The sequence below is a fragment of the Pristiophorus japonicus genome, unplaced genomic scaffold (assembly GCF_044704955.1).
Source record: "Pristiophorus japonicus isolate sPriJap1 unplaced genomic scaffold, sPriJap1.hap1 HAP1_SCAFFOLD_283, whole genome shotgun sequence".
Classification (NCBI taxonomy): Eukaryota; Metazoa; Chordata; class Chondrichthyes; family Pristiophoridae; genus Pristiophorus; species Pristiophorus japonicus.
In genome coordinates this window covers 340,797-356,829 of record NW_027252593.1, presented here as the reverse complement: position 1 = coordinate 356,829, position 16,033 = coordinate 340,797, and the positions used below count along the sequence as shown (strand labels likewise).

The 16,033-nt window shown below is 48.0% G+C and overlaps 1 protein-coding gene across 6 annotated transcripts in view; it reads left to right on the top strand.

The window, feature by feature from the left end:
• LOC139247830 (uncharacterized) overlaps window positions 1-16,033 on the top strand; it is a 135,317-nt gene that overhangs the window by 85,414 nt on the left and 33,870 nt on the right. The window lies entirely within an intron of this gene.

The window sequence follows — 16,033 nt, the reverse complement described above, 5'->3', positions numbered from 1 at the left end:
CTCTATCCACGTCAGTACATTACCCCCAATACCATGTGCTTTGATTTTGCACACCAATCTCTTGTGTGGGACCTTGTCAAAAGCCTTTTCAAAGTCCAAATATACCACATCCACTGGTTCTCCCTTGTCCACTCTACTAGTTACATCCTCAAAAAATTCTAAAAGATTTGTCAAACATGATTTCCCTTTCATAAATCCATGCAGACTTGGACCGATCCGATCATGTCACTGCTTTCCAAATGCGCTGCTATTTCATCTTTAATAATGGATTCCAATATTTTCCCCACTACTGATGTCAGGCTATCCGATGTATAATTACCCCTTTTCTCTCTCCTTTTTTAAAAAGTGGTGTTACATTAGCTACCCTCCAGTCCATAGGAACTGTCCATAGGAGTCGATAGACTGTTGGAAACTGATAACCAATGCATCCACTATTTCTCGGGCCACTTCCTTAAGTACTGTGGGATGCAGACGATCAGGCCCCGGGGATTTATCGGCCTTCAGTCCCATCAATTTCCCCAACACAATTTCCTGCCTAATAAGGATTTCCTTCAGTTCCTCCTTCTCACTAGACCCTCGGTCCCCTAGTATTTCCGGAAGCTTATTTGTGTCTTCCTTCGTGAAGACAGAACCAAAGTATTTGTTCAACTGGTCTGCCATATCTTTGTTCCCCATTATAAATTCACCTGAATCTGACTGCAAAGGACCTACATTTGTCTTCACTAATCTTTTTCTTTTCACAAATCTATAGAAGCTTTTGCAGTCAGTTTTTATGTTCCCAGCAAGCTTCCTATCATACTCTATTTTCCCCCTCCTAATTAAACCCTTTGTCCTCCTCTGCTGGATTCTAAATTTCTCCCAGTCCTCAGGTTTGCTGCTATTTCTGCCCAATTTATATGCCTCTTCCTTGGATTTAACACTATCCCTAATTTCCCTTGTTAGCCACGGTTGAGCCATCTTCCCCGTTTTATTTTTACTCCAGACAGGGATGTACAATTGTTGAAGTTCATCCATTTGATGTACTGAACGAGTGCTGCACTGTTGGAGGTGCTGTCATTCAAATGAGATGTTAAACCGAGATCTGATCTTTTCTCTGAGGCGAACGAAAAGATTCTTATATGAAGAAACATAGAAACATAGAAAATAGGTGCAGGAGCAGGCCATTCAGCCCTTCTAGCCTGCACCGCCATTCAATGAGTTCATGGCTGAACATGAAACTTCAGTACCCCCTTCCTGCTTTCACGCCATACCCCTTGATCCCCCGAGTAGTAAGGACTTCATCGAACTCCCTTTTGAATATATTTAGTGAATTGGCCTCAACTACTTTCTGTGGTAGAGAATTCCACAGGTTCACCACTCTCTGGGTGAAGAAGTTTCTCCTTATCTCGGTCCTAAATGGCTTACCCCTTATCCTTAGACTGTGACCCCTGGTTCTGGACTTCCCCAACATTGGGAACATTCTTCCTGCATCCAACCTATCCAAACCCGTCAGAATTTTAAACGTTTCTATGAGGTCCCCTCTCACTCTTCTGAACTCCAGTGAATACAAGCCCAGTTGATCCAGTCTTTCTTGATAGGTCAGTCCCACCATCCCGGGAATCAGTCTGGTGAATCTTCGCTGCACTCCCTCAATAGCAAGAATGTCCTTCCTCAAGTTAGGAGACCAAAACTGTACACAATACTCCAGGTGTGGCCTCACCAAGGCCCTGTACAACTGTAGCAACACCTCCCTGCCCCTGTACTCAAATCCCCTCGCTATGAAGGCCAACATGCCATTTGCTTTCTTAACCGCCTGCTGCACCTGCATGCCAACCTTCAATGACTGATGTACCATGACACCCAGGTCTCGTTGCACCTTCCCTTTTCCTAATCTGTCACCATTCAGATAATATTCTGTCTCTCTGTTTTTACCACCAAAGTGGATAACCTCACATTTATCCACATTATACTTCATCTGCCACGCATTTGCCCACTCACCTAACCTATCCAAGTCACTCTGCAGCCTCATAGCATCCTCCTCGCAGCTCACACTGCCACCCAACTTAGTGTCATCCGCAAATTTGGAGATACTACATTTAATCCCCTCGTCTAAACCATTAATGTACAATGTAAACAGCTGGGGCCCCAGCACAGAACCCTGCGGTACCCCACTAGTCACTGCCTGCCATTCCGAAAAGTACCCATTTACTCCTACTCTTTGCTTCCTGTCTGACAACCAGTTCTCAATCCACGTCAGCACTCTACCCCCAATCCCATGTGCTTTAACTTTGCACATTAATCTCCTGTGTGGGACCTTGTCGAAAGCCTTCTGAAAGTCCAAATATACCACATCAACTGGTACTCCTTTGTCCACTTTATTGGAAACATCCTCAAAAAATTCCAGAAGATTTGTCAAGCATGATCTCCCTTTCACAAATCCATGCTGACTTGGACCTATCATGTCACCATTTTCCAAATGCGCTGCTATGACATCCTTAATAATTGATTCCATCATTTTACCCACTACTGAGGTCAGGCTGACCGGTCTATAATTCCCTGTTTTCTCTCTCCCTCCTTTTTTAAAAAGTGGGGTTACATTGGCTACCCTCCACTCGATAGGAACTGATCCAGAGTCAATGGAATGTTGGAAAATGACTGTCAATGCATCCACTATTTCCAAGGCCACCTCATTAAGTACTCTGGGATGCAGTCCATCAGGCCCTGAGGATTTATCGGCTTTCAATCCCATCAATTTCCCCAACACAATTTCCCGACTAATAAAGATTTCCCTCAGCTCCTCCTCCTTACTAGACCCTCTGACCACTTTTATATCCGGAAGGTTGTTTGTGTCCTCCTTAGTGAATACTGAACCAAAGTACTTGTTCAATTGGTCTGCCATTTCTTTGTTCCCCGTTATGACGTCCCCTGATTCTGACTGCAGGGGACCTACATTTGTCTTTACTAACCTTTTTCTCTTCACATACCTATAGAAACTTTTGCAATCCGCCTTAATGTTCCCTGCAAGCTTCTTCTCGTACTCCATTTTCCCTGCCCTAATCAAACCCTTTGTCCTCCTCTGCTGAGTTCTAAATTTCTCCCAGTCCCCAGGTTCGCTGCTATTTCTGGCCAATTTGTATGCCACTTCCTTGGCTTTAATACTATCCCTGATTTCCCTAGATAGCCACGGTTGAGCCATCTTCCCTTTTTTATTTTTACGCCAGACAAGAATGTACAATTGTTGTAATTCATCCATGCGGTCTCTAAATGTCTGCCATTGCCCATCCACAGTCAACCCCTTAAGTATCATTAGCCAATCTATCTAACCAATTCATGCCTCATACCTTCAAAGTTACCCTTCTTTAAGTTCTGGACCATGGTCTCTGAATTAACTGTTTCATTCTCCATCCTAATGCAGAATTCCACCATATTATGGTCACTCTTTCCCAAGGGGCCTCGCACAATGAGATTGCTAATTAATCCTCTCTCATTACACAACACCCAGTCTAAGATGGCCTCCCCCCTAGTTGGTTCCTCGACATATTGGTCTAAAAACCATCCCTTATGCACTCCAGGAAATCCTCCTCCACCGTATTGCTTCCAGTTTGGCTAGCCCAATCTATGTGCATATTAAAGTCACCCATTATAACTGCTGCACCTTTATTGCATGCACTCCTAATTTCCTGTTTGATGCCCTCCCCAACATCACTACTACTGTTTGGAGGTCTGTACACAACTCCCACTAACGATTTTTGCCCTTTAGTGTTCTGCAGCTCTACCCATATAGATTCCACATCATCCAAGCTAATGTCTTTCCTAACTATTGCATTAATCTCCTCTTTAACCAGCAATGCTACCCCACCTCCTTTTCCTTTTATTCTATCCTTCCTGAATGTTGAATACCCCTGGATGTTGAGTTCCCAGCCCTGATCATCCTGGAGCCACGTCTCCGTAATCCCAATCACATCATATTTGTTAACATCTATTTGCACAGTTAATTCATCCACCTTATTGCGGATACTCCTTGCATTAAGACACAAAGCCTTCAGGCTTGCTTTTTTAACACCCTTTGTCCTTCTAGAATTTTGCTGTACAGTGGCCCTTTTTGTTCTTTGCCTTGGGTTTCTCTGCCCTCCACTTTTCCTCATCTCCTTTCTGTCTTTTGCTTTTGCCTCATTTTTGTCTCCCTCTGTCTCCCTGCATAGGTTCCCATCCCCCTGCAATATTAGTTTAACTCCTCCCCAACAGCACTAGCAAACACTCCCCCTAGGACATTGGTTCCGGTCCTGCCCAGGTGCAGACCGTCCGGTTTGTACTGGTCCCACCTCCCCCAGAACCGGTTCCAATGCCCCAAGAATTTGAATCCCTCCCTGCTGCACCACTGCTCAAGCCATGTATTCATCTGCGCTATCCTGCGATTCCTACTCTGACTAGCACGTGGCACTGGTAGCAATCCCGAGATTGCTACTTTTGAGGTCCTACTTTTTAATTTAGCTCCTAGCTCCTTAAATTCTTTTCGGAGGACCTCATCCCTTTTTTAACCTATGTCGTTGGTACCAATGTGCACCACGACAACTGGCTGTTCTCCCTCCCATTTCAGAATGTCCTGCACCCGCTCCGAGACATCCTTGACCCTTGCACCACGGAGGCAACATACCATCCTGGAGTCTCGGTTGCGTCCGCAGAAACGCCTATCTATTCCCCTCACCATCGAATCCCCTATCACTATCGCGCTCCCAATCTTTTTCTTGCCCTCCTTTGCAGCAGAGCCACCTACGGTGCCATGAACTTGGCTGCTGCTGCCCTCCCCTGATGAGTCATCCTCCCCAACAGTACTCAAAGCAGTGTATCTGTTTTGCAGGGGGATGACCACAGGGGACCCCTGCACTATCTTTCTTGCACTGCTCTTCCTGCTGGTCTTCCATTCCCTATCTGGCTGTGGACCCTTCTCCTGCGGTAAGACCAACTCACTACACGTGATACTCACGTCATTCTCAGCATCGTGGATGCTCCAGAGTGAATCCACCCTCAGCTCCAATTCCGCAACGCGGACCGTCAAGAGCTCGAGGCGGATACACTTCCCACACACGTAGCGCCCAGGGACACCGGAAGTGTCCCCGAGTTCCCACATGGTACAGGAGGAGCATATCACGTGACCGAACTCTCCTGCCATGTCTTAACCTTAGATACCCTTAAATTGGTAATAACAGCAGCAAATTCTCCCAGTGCCTTGAACAACATTTATTTGTTACCCATCATCTTCCATACAAGTAGACATAGGTCTTCTTGGCTTGCCTGTGATAGTATTACAGCCACCTTTCATGTATGCTCCTCGAAGATGCACAAGGATATCCTGTAATAGTTACCTGATCTTTTTTTTAACAATCCGTGTGTTTCTCTCTGACCCTTTGTTTCACTCTCTTCAATTTAATAATTTCTTTATGTGACCTCTGCTGGTGTCCAGCTCGTGCCATCTGGCCTCAATTACAGTAATCAGTGCCTCCACTTCACCCTGTAAGGAATTCTTGGTTCTCGAGCCACATTGCATATTGCATTGCAGCTCCGATTTTTCCACTAAGAATTAAAGTTCTCACACACAACTGGCTCTTTAAAAGTGGATAAATGCAGACCGGGAGCTGTACTGGGCATGCGTGCCCATAGCGGTCATGTCAAAAACGTCCCTTTTTTTTGCGCATGTGCAGAAGGAGGCTGTCATTTACTCTACATGCCTACTGTTTGTACTATCACAAGGTGTGCCCCTTGAGGGCACAGTAGTGGGAGACTTGTAGGTTACCTGTACAGGTGTGCCTGGCCTAGTATAAGAAGCAGGCCACCAGGTGTGATCCTCACTCTGGAGTTTACAAATAAAGGACTAAGGTCACTATAGTTCAAGTGCAGCACATTGCCTCATGGAGTCATTATTAGACCATCCAAGACACAACAAAATTGGCGACAAGATTACAGACTTTCACGTGAAAATGACAACCTTTAGTACGTTGTAGCAGTTCGCCGATGGTGATGATTGGGACGCCTTCGTGGAGAGGCTCGAACATTTCTTCACAGCAAACGACCTGGCAGGAGACGATCCGGCCACACTGGTAGATAAGCGCAGAGCTATCCTGCTAACCAGTTGTGGGCCCACTGTCTATCGCCTCATCAGGGACTTCCTGGCACCAGCGAAGACAACAACCAAGACGTACGAGGAGCTCGTAACACTGATCCATGAGCAACCCAAGCCCAAGGAGAGCATCCTCACAGCCGGACACCGGTTCTACACCCACCAACGGCCTGAAGGCCAGGAAATCGCGAAATAGGCTGCAGACCTCAGGAGGCTGGTGGCACCGTGTGATTTCGGCGACCACCTCAACGAAGCGCTGCGGGACATTTTTGTCATTGGAATTGGCCATGAGGGCCTTCTTCATAAGCTACTGTCGGCGGACACCAGAGTCGCACTGCAGAAGGCCATCTCTCTGAGCCAGGCATTCATGACCTCGACCTGCGGTTCTAGGCAAATGACTCACTCTCAGGACTCAAACCCGGCAGGTTTTGTGCACAGTGTGGACTGTAGAACGTGAACCATCTCAGCCTCCCAGTCCCTTAACTCAGAGTCTGCTGATGGGGGGGCTAATCGAGTAGCTCCATGCTGGCATTGTGGAAGGAATCACAGGGCTCACCAGTGCCGCTTCAAAGATTATGTATGCAAGGGCTGCTGCACAAAGGGCCACCTCCAGTAAATGTGTAAGAAAAATATGACTAACTGTCGATGAAGAATCTGCAAATGGCCATGAATCCAGCGCGGATTATGAAACGATAAGCAGAGAGGCAGCTCAGCCCCACGATGAGGTATATAGCATGTTTACCTGCCCACCGAGTGTTCCCCGTTGAGGATGAAAGTCGAGATAGATGGTGTTCCAATTTTCATGGAAGTGGACACGGGGCGAGCCAGTCAGTAATGAATCAAGAAGCCTTTGAGAGACTATGGGACAATCAAGCTGAACGACCAAGTTGGCCCCGGTTCAGGTAAAGCTGCGCACCTACACTGATGAACTTATCCCAGTCTTTTGTAGTTCGAATGTAAAGGTACTCCATGATGGCGCGGTGCACAGCTTACCTCTGTGGATTGTTGCAGGTGATGGACCAACGCTACTCCGAAGAAGGTGGATGGAGAAGATCCATTGGAAGTGGGAAGACTTCACCCCTCCAGCGATCGACGTCCTCCGCATTCGGAGGCACAGCAAGCCCTCACTTGAGGGGGGACCCGACACCAGAAAGCAGACCAGCACAGCACCCGAGACACAGACCGCTCAGCACTACTGCGTGGAAATCCAGCTGGGACGACCCGAACGCAACTTCCAGGCTCCGGTGGCAGGACTCCAGAGGAAGAAAATCGGATCCAAAGGCGACTTCCCAGCTTCAGTGGCAGAACCCGGGGAGAAGAGTGATAGGTCCTTACGATACAGTATAAATGCACACGAGGCCCATGCTTGAGAGAAAGTCAGTCTGTGACCTATCCTTTATTCCTTAGCACTCAAGTGATGAAGGTGGGTGGAGCTTCCCCTTTTGTATCTGAAGGTCCAGGTTAGGAGTGTCTCCCACCTAGTAATCATTGTTCTTAAAGGGTACAACTTAGGTCAGATTATACATGGGTTACAATGCTGGTTGAATACATGACATCACCTCCCCCACAAAGTCTTATTGGGATCACAGGTTAAGTCTCTCTGGTGGTTTACGTTCTCTTGTAGAGCACCTGAGTTGGGGCTCCGGTTGTTGGGCGCTGGCCTGAGTATATGCTGTTTGCGGTGCCTCAGGCCTGTCCGGACTGCCCACCGTGATTGTGCTCTCCGCCCTTTGGTTCCGGTGTTCGGTCACCTGTGGTGGAGTGAACTCTACGTCGTGTTCTTCCTCTGCTTCTTCGATAGGATTGCTGAACCTCCTTTTTGTTTGATCCACGTGTTTGCGGCAGATTTTCCATTGGTAAGTTTAACTACCAGAATCCTATTTCCCTCTTTGGCAATCACAGTGCCTGCGAGCCATTTGGGCCCTGCAGTATAGTTGAGGACAAAAACAAGATCATTTTCATCAATACATCGCGCCCTCGCATTCCTGTCATGGTAGTCATATTGTGGCTGGCGCCTGCTCTCGACAATTTCTTTCATGGTGGGTGTATAAGGAATAACCAGGTTTTGAGCGTCCTTTTCATTAGCAGCTCTGCGGGTGGAACTCCTGTGAGCAAGTGTTGTCGGGATCTATATGCCAACAGGAGGCGTGATAAGCGTCTTTGTAGGGAACCCCCTTGGATTCTGAGCATCCCCTGTTTGATTATCTGCGCTGCTCGTTCTGCCTGGCCGTTTGAGGCCGGCTTGAACGGTGCCATTCTGACATGTATTTAATTCCATTGCCTGCCATGAAGTCCTGGAATTCAGTGCTTGTGAAGCACGGGTCATTGTCGCCGACCAAGACGTCCGGTAGACCGTGGGCGGCGAACATTGCCCGTAGACTTTCTACCGTGGCAGAGGATATGCTTGAATTTAAAGTGTCACACTCGGTCCATTTGGAGTAGGCGTCTACGACAACCAAAAACATTTTTCCCATGAAAGGACCTGCGTAGTCCACATGGATGCGTGACCATAAGAACATAAGAACATAAGAATTAGGAACAGGAGTAGGCCATCTAGCCCTCGAGCCTGCTCCGCCATTCAATAAGATCATGGCTGATCTGGTCGTGGACTCAGCTCCACTTACCCGCCCTCTCCCCATAACCCTTAATTCCCTTATTGCTTAAAAATCTATCTATCTTTGACTTGAAAACTTTCAATGAGCCAGCCTCAACTGCTTCCTTGGGCAGAGAATTCCACAGATTCACAACCCTCTGGGAGAAGAAATTCTTTCTCAACTCGGTTTTAAATTGGCTCCTCCGCATTTTGAGGCTGTGCCCCCTAGTTCTAGTCTCCCCCACCAATGGAAACAACCTCTCTGCCTCTATCTTGTCTATCCCTTTCATGATTTTAAATGTTTCTATAAGATCACCCCTCATCCTTCTGAACTCCAAGGAGTAAAGACCCAGTCTACTCAATCTATCATCATAAGGTAACCCCCTCATTTCTCGAATCAGCCTAGTGAATCGTCTCTGTACCCCTTCCAAAGCTAGTATATCCTTCCTTAAGTAAGGTGACCAAAACTGCACGCAGTACTCCAGGTGCGGCCTTACCAATACCTTATACAGTTGCAGCAAGACCTCCCTGCTTTTGCACTCCATCCCTCTCGCAATGAAGGCCAACATTCCATTTGCCTTCCTGATTACCTGCTGCACCTGCAAACTAACCTTTTGGGATTCATGCACAAGGACCCCCAGGTCCCTCTGCACCACAGCATGTTGTAATTTCTCCCCATTCAAATAATATTCCCTTTTACTGTTTTTTTTCCCAAGGTGGATGACCTCACACTTTCCGACATTGTATTCCATCTGCCAAACCTTAGCCCATTCGCTTAACCTATCCAAATCTCCTTGTAGCCTCTCTGAGTCCTCTGCACAACCCGCTTTCCCACTAATCTTAGTGTCATCTGCAAATTTTGTTGCACTACACTCTGTCCCCTCCTCTAGGTCATCTATGTATATTGTAAACAGTTGTGGTCCCAGCACTGATCCCTGTGGCACACCACTAACCACTGATTTCCAACCGGAAAAGGACCCATTTATCCCGACTCTCTGCTTTCTGTTCGCCAGCCAATTCTCATCATGCTAATACATTTCCTCTGACTCCGCGTACCTTTATCTTCTGCAGTAATCTTTTGTGTGGCACCTTACCGAATGCCTTTTGGAAATCTAAATACACCACATCCATCGGTACACCTCTATCCACCATGCTCGTTATATCCTCAAAGAATTCCAGTAAGTTAGTTAAACATGATTTCCCTTTCATGAATCCATGCTGCGTCTGCTTGATTGCACTATTCCTATCCAGATGTCCCGCTATTTCTTCCTTAATGATAGTTTCAAGCATTTTCCCCACTACAGATGTTAAACTAACCGGTGTATAGTTACCTGCCTTTTGCCTGCCTCCTTTTTTAAACAGAGGCGTTACATTAGCTGCTCTCCAATCCGCTGGTACCTCCCCAGAGTCCAGAGAATTTTGGTAGATTATAACAAATGCATCTGCTATAACTTCCGCCATCTCTTTTAATACCCTGGGATGCATTTCATCAGGACCAGGGGACTTGTCTACCTTCAATCCCATTAGTCTGTCCAGCACTACCTCCCTAGTGATAGTGATCATCTCAAGGTCCTCCCTTCCCACATTCCTATGACCAGCAATTTTTGGCTGGTTTTTGTGTCTTCCACTGTGAAGACGGAAGCAAAATAATTGTTTAAGGTCTCAGCCATTTCCACATTTCCCATTATTAAATCCCCCTTTTCATCTTCTAAGGGACCAACATTTACTTTAGTCACTCTTTTCCGTTTTATATATCTGTAAAAGCTTTTACTATCTGTTTTTATGTTTTGCGCAAGTTTTCCTTCGTAATCTATCTTCCCTTTCTTTATTGCTTTTTTAGTCATTCTTTGCTGTTGCTTAAAATCTTCCCAATCCTCTAGTTTCCCCACTAACCTTGGCCACCTTATACGCATTGGTCTTTGATTTGATACTTTCCTTTATTTCCTTGGTTATCCACGGCTAGTTATCTCTTCTCTTGCCGCCCTTCTTTTTCACTGGAATATATTTTTGTTGCGCATTATGAAAGAGCTCCTTAAAAGTCCTCCACTGTTCCTCAATTGTGCCACCGTTTAGTCCTTGTTTCCAGTCTACTTTAGCCAACTCTGCCCTCATCCCACTGTAGTCCCCTTCGTTTAAGCATAGTATGCTCATTTGAGACACTACTTCCTCACCCTCAATCTGTATTACAAATTCAACCATATTGTGATCACTCATTCCAAGAGGATCTTTTACGAGGAGATTGTTTATTTTTCCTGTCTCGTTACACAGGACCAGATCCAAAATGGCTTGCTCCCTTGTAGGCTCTGTTACATACTGTTCTAAGAAACAATCCTGTATGCATTCTATGAATTCCTCCTCCAGGCTACCCCCTGCGATTTGATTTGACCAATCGATATGGCTTGGCAGGCCATGGCTAGGGGCTAAGGGGAGCTTCTCTGGGCGCATTGCCCAGCTGAGCACACATATTGCACCTGCGAACACAAAGTTCCAGATCTGCGTCTATCCCTGGCCACCAAACGTGTGACCTGGCAATTGCCTTCATCATGACAATGCCCGGGTGCTCATTGTGGAGTTCTCTGATGAACATCTCTCTGCCCATCTGGGGCATGACTACTCAGTTTCCCCACAGTAGGCAATCGGCTTGAATCGAGAGTTCATCTCTGCACCTGTGAAATGGTTTAAATTCCTCAGGGCATGCCCTGTACATGGCTGCCCAGTCCCCATTCAGGACACATTTCTTGACTAGAGACAATAGCGAGTCTCTATTTGTCCAGACTTTAATCTGACGGGCTGTCACTGGTGAGCCTTCACTTCCAAAAGCTTCAACAGCCATGACCATCTCAGCAGCATGCTCGGTAGCCCCCTCAGTGGTGGCTAGTGGGAGCCTGCTGAGTGCATCGCCGCAGTTTTCGGTGCCCGGTCTGTGCCGAATTGTACAGTCATAGGCTGATAACGTGAGTGCCCACCTTTGTATGCGGGCCGATGCGTTTGCATTTATGGCCTTGTTGTCGGCCAAAATGGACGTTAGGGGCTTGTGATCTGTCTCCAGCTCAAATTTCCTGCCAAACAGGTACTGGTCCGCTTTCTTTACCGCATATACACATGCACCCGCCACCATAGGATGACGCATCACACGTTAACACAAGTTGCATACATGGGTCGTATAGTGTTAACAGAGTGTTGGAACAGAACAAATTACGTGCTCTATTAAAAGCCCTTTCCTGGCTGTCCCCCCAGATCCATTCGCGACCTTTGCGTAGGAGCACGTGTAGCGGCTCTAGCAGTGTGCTCAATTTGGGAAGTTTCCAAAATAGTTCAGGAGTCCCAGAAACGAACGCAGCTCCGTCGTGTTACGGGATCTGCGTGCTCTCTGGATCGCTTCCGTCTTGGACGCAGTAGGGCTGATCCTGTCCACTGCTACCTTCATCCCCAGGAATTGTACCTCTGGAGCTAGGAAGACGCACTTTGCCTTTTTCAGTCGCAGCCCTACCCAGTCCAGTCTGCGTAGCAACTCCTCCAGGTTGTGGTGGTGTTCTTCAGTATCGTAACTCGTGATGAGGATGTCATCCTGAAAAACCACCGTCCCTGGAATCGACTTGAGGAGGCTTTCCATCTTTCGTTGGAAGATCGCGGCGACCGAGCGAATCCTAAACGGACATCTGTTGTACTCAAACAACACCTTGTGTGTTGTGATGGTGGTCAGCTTCTTCGACTCACTCACCAGCTCCTGCGTCATGTAAGCTGAGGTCAGGTCCAATTTTGAAAAAAGATTGCCACCGGATAGCGTCGCAAAGAGGTCCTCCGCTCTCGGTAGCGGGTACTGGTCTTGGAGTGACACCCGATTGATGGTGGCCTTGTAATCACCACATATCCTGACCGACCCATCCGCCTTGAGCACCGGCACGATCGGGCTCGCCCAGTCACTGAATTCAACTGGCGAGATGATGCCTTCCCTCAGCAGGCGGTCCAATTCGCCTTCTATCTTTTCCCGCATCACGTACGGCACCGCTCTGGCCTTGTGGTGTACTGGCCTGGCGTCGTGGTTTATGTGAATCACTACCTTGGCCCCCATGAAAGTGCCAATGCCATGTTGAAATAATGAGTCAAATTTGTCCAGGATCTGTGAGCATGATACGCGGTCCACAGAGGAAATTGCATTGACATCGCCCCATTTCCAGTCCATGACAGCAAGCCAACTCCTCCCCAGTAGTGCGGGACCGTCCCCCGGGACAACCCAGAGTGGCAACCTGTTCTCCGAATCTTTGTGGGTCACGACTACCGTGGCGCTGCCTAGCACCGGAATGATCTGCTTTGTGTAAGTCCGTAGCTGTGCGTCAATCGGCAATAATTTTGGCCTCCTGGCCTTGGACGGCCACAATTTTTCGAACTGTTTGATACCCATCAGGGACTGCCTGGCGCCTGTGTCTAGCTCCATTGATACTGGGATGCCATTGAGGAGCACTTTCATCATTATCGGTGGCGTCTTGGTGTATGAATTGTATACGTGCTCCACATGAACTCGCTGAACTTCAGCTACCAGCGATTTCCCCCAGCGTTCATTTCTGCAATTTCTGCAGGTATTTTGCTCATCTCTGCAAACTCCGGCTGAGTGTGTGCCTCCACGCCTCCAACATGAGCTGCTGTTGGAAACAAAAGGTCCTTTGCCAGTCGATCGTCGCTGTCTGCCCCTGTGACTGTACTTGAATGCGCCATTAATAGGTGTTGATGGCCCCATTACTGGCCGCATTGTCTCTTGCAATGGTGTGAATCGCCGTTCAATTTGCCATTGTCTCTGTCGAACTCCCCCTCTGGGTTCGACTACATGTTGGGGCATGCCCGATTGCCCTTGTCTGCCTGGAGAACTGTGTGCTGCTTTAACAATGTTGAATCTCTGTCCCAACCATCCCTTAACACAGTACCTCTCGTCTGTTCTGCTAGTGGCCATGCTCGCGTGGTTTAAATCCCAGTTTCTCATTGCCATTGATAGGTCCTTACTATACAGTATAAATGCACACGAGGCCCATGCTTGAGAGAAGGTCAGTCTGTGACCTATCCTTTATTCCTTAGCACTCAAGTGATGAAGGTGGGTGGAGCTTCCCCTTTTGTACCTGATGGTCCAGGTTAGGAGTGTCTCCCACCTAGTGGTCATTGTTCTCACAGTGTACAACTTAGATCAGATTATACATGGGTTAAAATGCTGGTTGAATACATGACAAAGAGCATCACCGCAGTCGACATCGTGGATCGAGGAAAGATGGCGCCCAAACAATGAGGTGATGCGCTGAAGAAAAAGATGGCCGCGGCCAGACCACGAGGTGCAGCGCTGATGGAGCAACACGTAGCACCAAACGGAGAAGAGGATTGGGATAAAGAAAGTAAGGCTCTCTTAATGGAGGCCTGTAACCCACTACAATTAAAGGGACAGTTCCACACACTGAAGTAAAGTAATAGCAACTATAAGTTAGAGACAAAATGTGTAACTGATGATCAGAATTGTGTACATGCAACCAGCGAGGAAAAGTCGCACGATCGCGATCAGAGCTACAGAGTATCCACCATAAGTAATGAAAAGTTGTGCGATGTAGGATTTCAACTGTACGCAGCCCATGCAGTGGGCAGACACCCATTGGGAGCACACAGGTCCAGCGAGCTACGCAATGCTGTAGTCTTTGTCCCCGGGACTAGAGTTATGCACCATGGAGTGTGGCCACAAGCAGCCAATGCACACTAGCTGCAGAGCAAGTGATCTCAGGAGGGAAACGGCACTCGTATCGATACCCTGCCCCTGATCAGCTCCACCTTTCAGGCACCCGATGGCACCAACCGCCACGAGCCCGGAAGAGCAAACTGTGCTAAGGCACAGCCCCCAGACCCCATCGCCACCAAGGCCATACCTGGAAACGAAGTATCATTCACGACAGTCCTCCCGAAGGGGACCGAGACCAGCCAGGATCCCAAACCAAACAACACCCAGGCTAGCGAGTCAGCTTTTCCCTGTGCACTGCTAGACGACAGCCCCTCAAGGAGCAGCAGTGACCCAGGGCGCAAGAAGGGACAGGGAGGTCACAGGCATCTGTGAACCTGCCTGATGCTAGGAACTACGGCAACAGCCCCAAGAGCAGGCAACTTGAGCCAACTGGTTCCCACTGCCAGCACTGGGCACCGCGCCGCCACCAGACTGCCTGGACTCCATCCAGCAGTTCTGAACTAGTTTGTCCTTACACACCGGTCACCGACCCTCAGTACGCATCGATAATGTATCTCACCAGTCTTAACGTACTGGTCTCACAACTGAAGCACAAATGAATGCAAACGGTTTTCCTGAGCTTGAAAGTATATGAATGCACTGAGCCTCCGGCATAACCTATATGTGGGAGGGGGAGAATGGAGTGGTCAGGGACACACACAGTCAGCAACCACCAGCACTCTACAGCACCAACCACTCACCCAAGATTGAAATGACCCGCCAAGGGTCAACCAGATAGAGTTAAGCCCAGAGCACAGTCAATGCAGAGGCGATTTGCACTAAAGGCTTGGGGGAGAGTGATGTCATGTATCCTACATGGCTACTGTTTGTACTATCACAAGGTGTACCATCTGAGGGCACAGCAGTGGGAGGCTTGTAGGTTACCTGTACAGGTGTGCCTGACCGAGTATAAAAGGCAGGCCACCAGGTGTGATCCTCACTCTGGAGTTAACAAATAAAGGACTAAGGTCACTACAGTTCAAGTGCAACACATTGCCTCGTGAATTCATTATTAGAGCATCCAAGGAAACACGGGGGGCATCGTTTTTTCGACGCATACGATAGGCTCCACACCCCCAAAGCTAAAGGATAGGCTGCGTGGCGCCAATTTAAAAAAATAGAACGGGTAAAGTTGCTAGTTTTTTTTTGGCGTAGCTGGGGCCAAAAAAATGAGTGTAACTCTTACAATACACAAAAAAATGGCATTGGGGAAAATTGAGCCCATAGTCTCCAGTATTATTACCTTTTTAGCACAACAGTTCTATGTTCCAGGGCTAGTTTTCACATTCTAAGGTATTAACTCTATTCTTTATCAGTACACTAACTCCATGGGGATGAAATTGGCTTCCTTTGCCTCCCGTTAGTACCTCCGGGGAGGGATAACATGGTACTACCGGCTCTGCGACCAGGCACGGCGAGAGTACTGATGCCCACGAACTTGCCTTGCATTTAGCGATGGTGGTAAACCCTAATGCCACGATCCCCTGTGCCCTGGAGATCGTGACGTCATCCGGTGCACAGTGCTCCGGTACTGCACCAGATGCATAATTCGGTTCCGCCTCCTGCAGCATCGCTGGATGTCAACACCAGCAGCTGCAGG